The sequence below is a fragment of the Camarhynchus parvulus genome, chromosome 3, assembly GCF_901933205.1.
Source record: "Camarhynchus parvulus chromosome 3, STF_HiC, whole genome shotgun sequence".
In the NCBI taxonomy this organism is placed as follows: domain Eukaryota; kingdom Metazoa; phylum Chordata; class Aves; order Passeriformes; family Thraupidae; genus Camarhynchus; species Camarhynchus parvulus.
The window spans coordinates 31,425,970-31,439,192 of NC_044573.1; positions in this window are offsets into that span (position 1 = coordinate 31,425,970).

Here is a 13,223-nt window from a genome sequence, read left to right on the forward strand (position 1 = left end):
CAGCCTGACTTTGGTTCACTTTTACAGGCAGATTTCTCTATTAATGTCCATACAGTTTCTTTCAAGTATAACTTCCCAATGCCGAGCATTCCTTCAGGCACAAGACTCATTACAGCACTAGACTAATAATTGAAGAGTTTTCTTTCTGTCATTTTTCTATGTAAATAAATAAATGGAACAACTTTAGAATGCCATGAATTACATTAATCATAATATGCACAACTTTTCTCCTCACAGTGGCTTAATCTCCTCATTAAGTTCAAACATGAAACATTAGCCAACAAAAATTTGCTTTGAACAACAATTTTAACAAGTTCTTAAATACATGAGAAAAAGAGGGAGAACTGGCTTTTCTTTTCCATTCCAAAATCTATCATGCAAAATGTCCTTCCACGCAATAAATGTTGTCTATGGTGTGATTTATTCCACATAAGTATATAGAAAATTCAACCTTAATATTTATTAACAGTATTTTGCAGTTAACACAGACATACAAATGTATGTTTACTAAGGATATTTCTGGAATCCTAATGTGCCCTACATAAACAGAAATTCCAGTAGAACTGAAATATATGTCCATTTCATCCTTTGAACATGAACCAAATCTCAACAAAGTCAAGAGGAGGCATCTGTGTGTTTTCAGCAATTCTGCTGAAGTTTAATTGAGCTTGTAGAGATCCATTTGGGGCTTAGAGGGATAGAAAACTAGCAGTCCCACTCCAAATGCATATGTTCCTAGAGTAATAAAAATTTTCTGCACATTCATAGTTCTAGTCTTCCAGACTAATATTATATTGTCTGGCAGTTTTTATGTATAAACCTAAAACAGCAGAGATAGTTTTATCGCATGAACAACCTTACTGAGAAGACTAAGAATGGGCCAGGACTGCTCCCCTCTCAGTAAATATCTCCACAGCTGACCACATAAGAATTCTATTCTTGCAAGCATTCATTTAAGGATTCATTCTGCTTCCTAACAATTTTAAAAGCACATACCTAAAGGGGAAAAAACCTAAACAACCAACAAAAAAAACCCTCCAAACCACAAACAACAGCAAAACCAAAACCCCACAGTGTATCCTTTCCTTACAAAGCTTAGGTTACTGCATAATTACCAGTTTTGACAAACTTTAGTTGATAAAACTGAATGGGAAAATGTTTGCATGCGTGTGTGTATTTGTATATCTGTATTCATATCTAGAAATTGGTTCTAGCTTATACTTGATGAATGGCTGAGATCTAAATTCCCAGTCTCCATTATTTCTTATTAAATATGGCATCTGAATGAATAGGTCATCTTTTTTCTCTACAGAACCAATCACGCGCTTCTTCCTAACAGCATGGATTGTAAAGTCAGGGAATGCAGTGTCTCTTTTGAATTTCTGACGGATTCTGTAATTTATCTAGATATAGGCAGTCCTGTATCACTCTGCATGTCCTGTATCATGAGCCTCATTGATTAGGACAGGAATGCTTGGTGTCTATCAAATTCCATGTGAGATTCAGATTATTCATATTCTTCTGCAATTATATGATGGAGGGCATTTCTAGCAATGTTATAACCTCTCACCCTCCCTAAGCATAACTACAGAAGTTCAGACTGTTCTCTCCATTCATTGAGAAGTCCAAAAGAAAGCAGTTCAACCCTAACACAGACGTGTCAGATCAAAATTCCACAAGAAAGATCTTCTAGAGTAAATGGGTTGATTCCTAGGTGGTCATGTAAATCAATAGTTTGCACTATTGCTACAGGTCAAGGAGTCAGGTTAGCAATAAGAAAGTTGGGTTCCAAATTCACAGAAAATTGCCATGTACTTATCTGCCAGAAAAAGTCAGGGTGCATTCTAAAATCATCCAACAAAGCAATATAAGATAAACCCCCTTTATCCTAGAACAAAAAAGATCTTTTATTTGACAAGTCACTAAGCCTTGTGTGTCATCTTCTTGTGACCTATCTTAGACCATGCACTGAGTTCCACAATTTCTAGGAAGAGTGCCTGTGGTTCATGATGATTGAGGAGCACACCTTGTGTCTTGCCAACTCCAGGGAAAATACAAAACCAAAATATGAACTTTTTAAAAATAAAAAGTAATAAAAACAAGAACAACTTCCCACCTGAAGTAAACATCAATAAGTATAAAACTTCCCTGCATAAGAAATCATAGGACAAAACACGTAGAAGAGTACGCCATTTTGCCTGCATAATGCACAAAAGAAATATTTAAAATTATCCAGAAGCCTGAAAGGAGTTGGAGGATTTAGAGCTGCACACTGACATTTTATAACATGCATACTTCATAGGAAAGAAATAAAATATGAATATGTGCCTGTAGGCACTACAAGGGCTAGAAACATGTATGAGTGCTTGTACACATATACTGCTAATGAGATAAATGCAAACAAGATTATCACTTCAACAAAGAAATGTCACACCTGATAGGTATGTTGAAAAAATAACTGGACTGGAAAATGTTCATCCACTTTTGAGATACTTGTGATTGACAGGTGATGCTGAAATCTGGATGAAAAATTCCATGAATATTTCATGCTAATGATTTGTTATGTGACACTATTACCACTAATTACAAGTAAGCAGCAACTCAGCTTGGTCCTAAGTATATTATGCTGCTAGAAATAACACCTGTGTAGTACAGTGACCTGATTCCTGGCTTTGCAGGAACAGACATACCACTCAATAAAATCAGCAAAAGGAAGTACAAAAGGAAGGAGGGCAATAACCCCAAAAGGAAATCTGAATGTGCCAGTGGGAATGCGCTCAAAATTGTGTAACTAGAGTTGTCAAAAAATTAGCAACCAACAGGTATACAACCATATTTTCAACTAAATACATAGTGTCCTTGGTCCTACAACTGGGCTCTGACAAAAATATTTGAGCAGTAAGTTCTTCTATAGCTGCCAACACATTAGATCCCTACCACATATTCCTAGCAAGTGGTGGGTAAATCTGTACAGCTCTGTCCTAGAATTCTTCAGTAACGTGGTCTGGATAACAGTGTCTGGCAAGGTAAGAGAGTAAGTGCAAATAGTTACAAAAGCAGCATGAATATTTGCAACACATGAACAAAGTCAAAATTTGGTTTTGTGTCAGAAAAGATCTACACTGTGTTCTCCACAGGGGTGTGTTAGAATCATTGCCACTACATGCTGTGGGCAGCCTCCACTCAGGTAATGGACAGGCAATACAGAGTAGAAGTGGTAGAGATACACAGGCCAGGGGTGCACAAGTGCACCTGTGCTGTGCTTTCACCTGTGTGTGCCAAGGGATTGTGGGAAGTGGCTAAGGTTCACAGGAAGTTGGAGTATCAACATCTCCAACAGGAGTCTTGTGTAAATAGGGGAAGCTGCTTGACAGTGGGGTTCACATAGGGCAGGGTTAGAGGTTTCCAGGATTCAGTATAGAAAGGTGGTTTGAAAACTGTACCTGTACTTAAATATATTAAAATATCTATTATTGTGGTTTATCTATTGCATCACTAATACTGATCTTGAAGATGCAGTTCACTGATTTTTCATTAACTAGATGTCTAATAAAACAAACTGCCTCAGTCCTTATCTAAAATATGCGTGTTGAGCAGTTTTTCACTGCAACATGAGGTGCTATTGCTATGGCTCTGACCATAACACTTCCAAACAATTCTAAATTATTGCAGAGACTCAGGCCAAGCTTTTTGGAGCAGCAGCAGAATCTTGTTCCAGACTTGCTGTTTTCTTATTATGAGTCCTGAATTGCAAAGAACGTAAGAGAGTTTAAATAACTGTTTTCATTTCAGAGAATTGGGGAAAGCAACTAAATCTTTATAAGCTGCCAAATTCAGTAAAAGTAAAAAAGTTGGAAAAAACTGCAGCTCTTAACATTCTTGAACCTGATATACCATCTTTGGCTATGAATGGCAAAGCACAGTGCTATTAGATTTCATGGCTTTCTTTTAAGTATGGAACACAAAATAAATTTGGGATTGTTTAGTCTCCTATAAAACATCCTAATACAACATCTAGAGGAAAAGTTGTCATTATTTTTTGCTGTTGGCTCAAAAACAAAAGACCAGAAGACACAACAAATTCAGGAAATCAAGTGAACTGATTAATTGAGCCAGTCATTCTGCTCATTATTACAGAACAAGAATAAGTTATATGCAGTAGCCCTTCCCTTAATGTTCATATCTGCAACAGCACACAATTGGTATTTTTATAATTAGATAAATATGTTTTCTAAGAGCTGGTGAAAGTGTCAGAATGCAAGAAATATGTTGACAAGCTGCTGTCAACTCCAAGACTCAGCAGAACTCTAATTATATACTGGAATATTAATAGGTGCACTAAACACAGGTATGGAACTTCTCATAACCTTCTGTAGACACATGAAAATAATTTTAATTGATAGCTTGAAATCCATTATGAATTGACAATGGAACTTAAAGAAAAGTTTTGTGATTAACTTTATGTGCAACCGAGCTGTTTCTTCAGACCAAGATGAATATTTAAAACAAAATGCATCCTGGAGCAAAAATATTAGAGACAAAAAATGCTTCATAAAAAAAATCCTCCAGGAATTTTGATAGTGACTAAATTAAGAGGTGCACAGCATTTTATCTATGGCTAATGCATTGCTTGGTACAACTCTACAAAGCAGTTGAATGTAATAGAAGGTTTTCTTGGAACAGACCACATACATTCCTTATCCTGAAGGACAGTGGAAGTAAAAAGAACTATTAGGGATAAAAATATGTTTAATTATGTAAGTTAGGCTGCATGTTTGTAAAACATTTGCATAATGACTAACTTAAATGTAGGCTTCCTACAAAACTATTTAAGTCATTGGGAAGATTCCTCTCAACTTCCATGAGCTCTGACTCAAGAGCTTGTACAGATTACAGCATGTTTTCTACAACCTTGCTACTACAAAACACACAAGAAGAGGCAACCAGAAATCACAAACCTTTTTACTCACTACCATAACATGAAGCAGTGATTTTCTGCTGCACCAACTTTTGGCTTATTACATCTGCTCCATTATACCTCCAAATCTGGAACCAACACAGGGAGAAAGGCCTGCTTAGTCACAAAAAACAGCAAGAGAAGAAGAAATATATAACAGAGTTGTGTAAGAATAAAAACCATCTGCATACAGCCTTAATTCAAAATAGACCTGGACAGCAAGGGAATTTCCAGAAGACCTGATGGCGCATAATGATGATTACAACTCACAAAACTCAGTCTGCTGATCCTTGTAAGACCTTTGTAATGGCAATCACTAACATTATGTTCCACTGTACCCTACCTTTACACAACTACATTAAAAAATAAGAATATTGTCTTGGGGTTGCTGCTGTTGTATTTAGGGGTTAAATAACAAATTATCACTTCAGAGTACTAAAAAACCCCTATTTTCTAACCAAATGATACTGAAAGTGCCCTAATAGAAAAAAGTTCTCTCATTACCACAGTGTTATGTGCAAAAGCACCCACCAAACATTGTTTTGAGCAGGATTTGGAGATGAGCAATTCTAACAGGCAGAATTGGAGCTGAAAGACAGGAAATGGCAAGGAATATCTCTTCTTGTTCATATTCTTCCCTTACAACTCTTATATTGACTTCTAGCAACCTGCCTAGAACTATTTGCCCAAGAGATGGTATCAGTGGGACAGAACAACATGATCAGATAAACAGTACTGACAAATTGTTGGCATTGCTGTCAAAATCATTGTTAAAATTTGTTTCCTCACACTCATCATTGCAGGTACCTATATGAATCAATACAGTTTTCCCAGAAGTTTTTAGTATGGAGTAGCACACAGAAGGATAAATGCATGTACTAAGTATTCTTACATAATCTCGCTAAGGAGTGTTTGTTGTAAGGAGTAAGATGAAAAGAGAATGAGTAGGAAGGGTGGTGAATTCCACCTCAACCTTTGGTATAGGCAAGAACATACTGAGTTTGTATGACAAAACTGAATGCAAAAAAAGGACTGATTTTGTACATCACATCATCAACCTGTTTTCCCCTGAGCGTTAGGAAATCACCACTTGATCTGTCAAAGATCGCAAGGCCTTCTCTAAAATTAAACTGAAACTGTGCACATCTTGGGAGGAGAAACATTGTTACACTAATATGTGTTCTCACTCTGACATCCCCGCAGAAGGAAGGTCAGAGTACTTTCATAAGATGCTTTCAGAGCAGGATGTAGGTTCTCTTAAATTAATCTAGAGGTTGTGTGTTTTGGACACATTTCTCCCCATTTTTCTTTCCTTTTGGGAGATTACTGTTCTTTTGAGTCCATTCTTAGAATATTGATGTCAGAGGCACAAGTGTTATTCTCAGGGTGAGGCATCCCAGTTCTCTCTCTTGTTCCTATCCTAGGGGAATAATGGAGGTCAGAGTCTCAGTGGAAACTCTGAGGGGAACTCAGAATTTGAAGAATATTCCTTCTGTTTAGCAGACATTATAGAAAATTATCCAACTGAGAGAGTAAATGAGATAAGATTCCTTTTGACAATATCTTTTCTTACTCTCTCATGATAAGCAAACAATTAGTTTTTACAAATAAATTCATTACTTGCAATTTGTTGTCCTGATCCTACAAACATTTCAGATGTCCAAAATTAATTTTCACCTGATGTAATCTGTACAGTTAGTGAGACTATCCAAAGGGATTAAAAAGCTACCTTTAATTCTTCATCTGCAAGCCTTGGTTTTGTATTTGAAAGCAGCAGAAACTGAAGAAAATGTGGTACTAAAGTTTTGCTGCATTTACTGCCTATCTCTCAACAACAGCATGGCAAATCATGCTAAGTGCCTTCAAATTCTATTGATAGAGAAGGGAATTCCAAATGAAATCTATGAATACTCAGTCAAAGTCAAAAATTAGGGAGGATGTTGGAAGAGGATAACCTATAGGTAAGAATCTACAAAATATAGTTTTCAAAAAACACCTTCAAATACTGAAAAACACAAACTGACCATCAGAGGGGTTTATGATTAAGTTTGCATAACAGACATCTGTGAATCCATTCTTTGTGTCATTCATACTGCAGGCTGACTAGCTCAGCGGCAGAGGTGAACAAATTCTGCTTATACACCTTCCTCATGAATCTTAGTTTTCCTCTGTTTCCTAATTAGAAAAAAAATACTAAAGTATTCATCATTTCTGATGATTTTGCTTCTTGATTGCAAGATATGTTGTTGAAGAAAAAAATTGATCATCCATGGCAAGGTCAGCCAAATAATCAGGTCAAGAAATTTGTAAGTAGGTTTTGGGATGCTATATATTTTCACAAGAAATATGCATCTTCAACTATGCTTTGTTTAATGTTATGGTTCATAACAGAATGTATCATTGAGCATTATTACTTCAAAGCACAGTGCTTCTAATGAACCTTTTTATCCTTTTAGAGATGAAGTGTTTTCTCAACAACAAAGGAAATGTTGCTGACAGATGTGTGTGCTAATTACAACAGATTTGTTTAAACCAGACATCCACCATCAACTGCAGAGACTTCACCTGACTGAGCAAGCAATATGCAAGCATGCAGAATTCATCACAGCAAACAGAAGAATAATAATGGTGGACAGTAGATGCTGCAATATCAGTCCCATCAGCAGGGCTCCTTAGATGACATTAATGCTCTTAGCAAAACAAGAGACAAAGTTTATAGGAGGCATCTGCGTATGACATCTGGAACAGATATGTCCTTCAAATTTACAATAAATTCAGGATCTAATCACATTAAAGAAAAAAGGAGACAAAGTGCAGATACACAAAAACTATAGAAAGAAGTCAGTCCTGGAGAAGGGATTATGCTGTTAATTTAGCAATGTTATAGGGACAATAATAAAACTTAATAATGTATCACCCGGCAAAATGAGGTGACAGCAACATGCATATTCCAAAGACAGTATGATTAACAAATACAGTCAGCAAAGAAGAATAAAAGGAAAGGTCAGAACAAAATAAGTGAGATCCAGCTGAAATTCTCCTTGTGGTAGAAAAATTTTAAAAATCTCTCTCTATGGCTAGGGGCTTTGTTATAAAATACAGGTTAACAACTCATGCTGTATATTTTTCTATCATGAATACACTTACTGGTTTCCTCTATCCAGCAACCTACCCTAATAAAATGCTAAAAAATTGAAGTCTATTAAAAAAGTTCACTACTGTTATATTTGGGATAAATTTTCCATCTATTTCAGAATATCTAAGATGAGGACTGAGAAACTGACAAATGAGAAGCATGATATTTATATCTTGTCACTTTATAAAGTTACTTTCAAAGAAGAAAAAAGTTTTTTTTAATTAAAAGGCAACCCTATGAAAGCATAGTCAAGGAAAAAAGTATGTTTAATTATTTGCTCTGTGTTCTGATGTTAGTTAAAGCAGTACAGCTGTTCTTTGTTCCTGCTAATCAGACTGTCTCTAACTGAAATCAGTTGCTCAATCTAATTTTGCTCTTTGTATATCCAGGTCACACAGTTCTGTCTATCCAGACTCACACAGAATCATATCTGCTGTACAGTTTTCATACAAAGCAATACTGGAGGATTAGCTAAATATTTCACCCTTAGAAAGAATGTGAATATCAATAGGTCTGTATTTCCACATCTGGTTTAGCAGTAACAGAAACTTTTAAGTAAAAGAAATTACTGAGATAGGTTGAAAAATTCTGATTACCACCTACAAAAACTCCCTCTTCCTCTTCTAAGGACGTGGCAGTGCTGGTTTAGATTTTTCCTGCAATAATGAAACTCAGTGAATGTAACCTTCAAACTTGTCTGTTTATCCCACAGGGATAAAGCAAATCTGTATATCTGAGATTCACTGGGCTGCCCCATGCAGAAGGACACCTCTGCGCATATGCAATTTAGAGACTGTGAATACTACACCACACAGCTGGACCAAACTAGTATTGATTGACATCTGGTAGCAGAATAATGTGCTCTGGGAGCACTTTCTGCAAGACACTGCCTTTTGCTAGTGAGGAATACCTTCAAAAAGCGAGTTCACTTCTAGTTATTTGTTTGTAAAATAGTATAATTTATCCATCCACAAAAAGTGAAAAATATTTTTTAGGAATTTCTCACACATATTGTACACTAGGATGTAGTGTACAATTGTACAGACTAATTTTTCTTAAATACTTCCTGTGACCCTTCTGTAAAATTAGTTTACAGAAACCTACAAGCCCATAAATAAACTTACCTATCTGAAACACTGGGCAAGTTTCAGATAATGTATGTGACAAAAGAGTTAACTGCTGAGCTTAAACAGCTGAATAGCAAACCTGAGCAGTGACATAAGCAGGATACCCTAAGCAGACAAGGAACCCCATTTCCTTATTTTTGGTACGTGAAGGGAAACATCTGGACCTCAGAAGGTGAAATGTTAACAACCAGAGTGCAGCAGGTTGCCTAAGAATACTTCAAAGGAAGCAAATATGATTGGAGAGGACTAAAGGATGCCTGTGTAATATTGGATAATCATGTTTAATAGTTTATTTCATCCATGTATAAATGCCTCAAAAATTCCTAGAAATACATCCTTCCATATGGCGGTGGCAGGGGGCATCTCATGATCTTGAAATAAATCTGTTGTAATTCTAACCTTGTGTCCTTTAGTCAAAAAACCACCCCAAATAGTTTTTGCAACACTGTACCAAACTTCTTTTCTTTTTTTTAAGCCTGTGTTCTGCATCCTCTTTCCTTCAGGTTGCTGTGACTATCGCAGCTTAAAGTATAAGCAGTAATCACCATTTGCAAGTAGATGGCACATTATCACAGCATATTTATAAACAAAATGCACTTGAAACATATGTCTCAGTCACACAGTAAGATGTCTGAGGTCATTCCTTACTGCAAATTAAAGATAGCTTAGTTTTTTGTCAGCTACAGTACTAGTAGAGTAGATGAGCTTGGCACACTTAGTACACTAAGTGCTATTGCACATCTGTTACTGAGAAACTTACAAATGACACAATTCAAGCAATGGGCTGAAGGAAACAGACTCTGTGTCCTTTAACACTTTAAAGTAAAATCAAGATTAATTTCAGTAAAACAGAACATCCAGGAATGCATAACCAAAGAGCTTACTCTCTACCACACTGCTTACCATCTCAGCCAAATGGTAGAAGATTTGAATACAGATACTGCTGCTGCATCTCCATAATGGACATTCTGTTTCAGTTTCACTAACCTTTTCCTAACTGGACACCAATGTGTACAAGAGCAATTACAAAGTTTATTTACCAATTATTTGAAGCAGAGGAAAGAAAAAGGAAAGTGATAATACATTAAAAATAACAAGAACAATCTTACTTCTAGAAGAGAATCACAGATCTAAGGCTGGAAAAGGCCTTTAAGATTCTTGAGTCCAACCATTAACCTAACACTGCCTATATAAAACAATATAAAACAAATATAAAACAAATTGCTATTAACATCAAAAATTCCAGTACACGTGCTGGTGTCAAGGAACACTTTGGTACAAGAGTGAATGTTTTCACCTTTACAGCATTCCTATAGCTTTCCTGGGTATACCCTTCAGTCTCAAATCTTTTAAACTTTGATTTAAACTGATTCTTGTAAGTTTAGGTTTATCTGACAGTCCATTAGCTAATCACATAAGGACAAGAGTCTCTCCATCATAGCTAAAGATGACAATTATTGCACTCTTTTTTTTACTCTATCCTTCCAAAAGAGATTTTCATAAACCACCCAGAATAAGCACAATTAGTCTGTCATTTGGCAGCCATTATGAACACAGTCTCAGTGGTCCAGTTTGGACTATTTCCTATTTCAATTTTTTGCTTTAATAAGGGCTTTCAATGCATTATTAATGAAGATGTAGGGAATAATTTCCCTGTTGGGTACCAATTACACCACTGAAAGACCTTTACTGTCACCATATTTTTTGATAATTCCAAAATGGTGTGCATTCAAAATTGAAGTATCTGTGCCACACACCACAGAGAGTGTCATTGGATAAGTAACACTTCAGATTTTTATTGAAGTATTATTGTGGATCTAGGATATGCTATACTAAAGGCCTAAATTCCAGATCTAAAGTTATATAGATGATCCATCATAGAAATGACATCCATGATCCTCTGAAAACAGTGGACAATAAATATATCAGAAACATCTAATTAAGATGAAAAGTACTAAGACAATTCCGTAACTTGATGTAGAACACTTCAGTCATTGTATGGCAAGCTCATTATTCAGTTTGAGGTTTCCTGCATTCCACAAAATTTTTTATGACCTAGAAGTTCAATATTTAATTATGTTTTTGTGGTTCAGCTCCAGACACCAACCAATCCCCAGGAAGCCACTCACTCATGTCCGCACTAGGGAGAGAATTGGAAGGGTAAAAGCTGGAGACCCCATGGGCTGAGATAAAGACAGTTCAATAGAGACAGCAAAAGCCACACACACAAGCAAAGAAAAACAAGGAATTAATTCACCACTTTCCATGGGCAGGCAGGTGTTCAGCCACCTCCAGGAGAGCAGGGCCCCCTCACACATGAAGGTGACTTGGGAATACAGACACCATCACTGCAAATGCCGCCCTCTTCCTCCTTCTTCCCCCAACTTTGTATATTGAGCATGATGCCATATGTCATACATATATATGTCATAAAACAGTATTAATTTGCAACTGTGCTTTCTTCCTCCTCAGCTTATATAACTTCTTCCTCCTTTTAGGGTTATATACATCCTAAGATCAAGTAGGATCAATTATATTCCACCATTAAATCTACCTAGCTGAAATGTACATTTATTTTCTGCTCAATCTAACTTCTAGCTATTCTCTTTGACGTGGCATTGGACCACCTCCTTTGTACCTGTTATTTTATCTCTGCACAAGTTCTTGCCCAGCCTAACTTCAGCAAATTTTTTTCTTTTTATAAACTAAGCAGACAAAGCCACAAATTCTCCACTGTGAAACAATTTCTATGATCCTAAGAACACATAAGATTTATTACTGTATTCCATACTATTTAAAAAAAATATTCAAATTTGGAAAAGAGAACCAGATGATGTTTTCTATCACCACAGCCATGCACAGAAGTAAGATCATTTCCCTCTTATTTTCTCTACCTCTCTGCATTAGGTCTTTTTGACACTAGAGCATATGGGGGGCTCTCAGACTTGCTTGTTGCTTTGGAATTCATAGATCCTTTCAGAATCACAGTTTCACAGTGTTTCATACTTAGACAGATACCAGAGCATTTCACACTGCAAAATTGTCTTTTTGAGGGGGATCTGGTCAAAAAGCTTCAGAGTGGTGTTTGTAGCAAGAAATGGAGTATAACAGAAGACGTTGTATAGATCATTGCCTTGCCTCTGTGTCATAATCAAAAAATTTTTCTATGCCTTCCATTATCCTGTCATTACTAGGTTATGTGCTTTCTTTGCTCCTATTAAAGATAGCCCCACTGAAAAGGAGTGGATACAGCTAGGATGCTGACAAAGAAGGGATGCTTACCTTTTCTCTTGCACCATGTGGTCAAGAACACATGCAGTTCCAGATGGTGCTAACAGAAAATATGATTGGGCTACAGCTTTCTAAATCCCTCTGCCCACTCCAATAAACATGTAACTACTGTAACAGTTGGTACACAATAAATAGTCTCCTTCTTCTGCAAATAAGCAACTGGGGAAACTTGAGTAAGAGATTCAGTGAGTTACTTTATGATCACACATGCTGCTTGATCAAAGACTGAGCATGACCCCGCTGCACACCCATGAACAATTAGTCACACCATGCAGCCCTAACACTTTGCACCTAAATATTTCTGTGCCATTGTAAGTCAGATCAAACACCACATAAACAAGATGTCATGATCCTCACTCAGCCATATGTACAGAATTATTGAGAAAGTGAAGACCATTTTTTCTATTTTGCCAAAACAGATTTCTTTTAACCTAACTCATTTTAGTGAGTATGTATGTGTCCTAGAAAGGGGTAGTTTAGCAGTTTCCCTTGGGCTCTTCTTTTATTGCCTAACTGTCCTTAAAAGTTAAAGATACAAATGAACATCCTGTAATGAGCAGTTATTCCTCAAATGATAGAAGGCAGCATTGAAAGGCAGAAATTTGCTATTTTCACTTGTAAATTTAACTGTAAAATTCTTTCAGTAAATCAGTTTTATTATAAAGGAAAATGACACACACTACTGGTATATTGCCCACAGCATTGATGATTA